Source organism: Penaeus monodon, chromosome 28 (assembly GCF_015228065.2).
Source record: "Penaeus monodon isolate SGIC_2016 chromosome 28, NSTDA_Pmon_1, whole genome shotgun sequence".
NCBI classification, from domain to species: domain Eukaryota; kingdom Metazoa; phylum Arthropoda; class Malacostraca; order Decapoda; family Penaeidae; genus Penaeus; species Penaeus monodon.
In genome coordinates this window covers 39,843,261-39,843,497 of record NC_051413.1, presented here as the reverse complement: position 1 = coordinate 39,843,497, position 237 = coordinate 39,843,261, and positions in this window count along the sequence as shown.

Sequence of the window (237 nt, the reverse complement as noted above, 5' to 3'; positions counted from 1 at the left end):
GGGTAATTACTTAGATAGTAAGCTTTCGATCAGCAGGAAATATGGTTCTTTAGACCAGGACTGTCAAATTAATCCACCGCGATGAGGTATAACATGAGTACGCAATATGTGACTCAGATAACTATAACTACGGGCAGTTTGCGATCAGTTCGTGAGCAGTGCTATAGCAAAATAAGGAAGGTGGATTTAATCTACACTTGTACTCACTGGAGGTAAAAAAAAACACTGGAGGTTTTT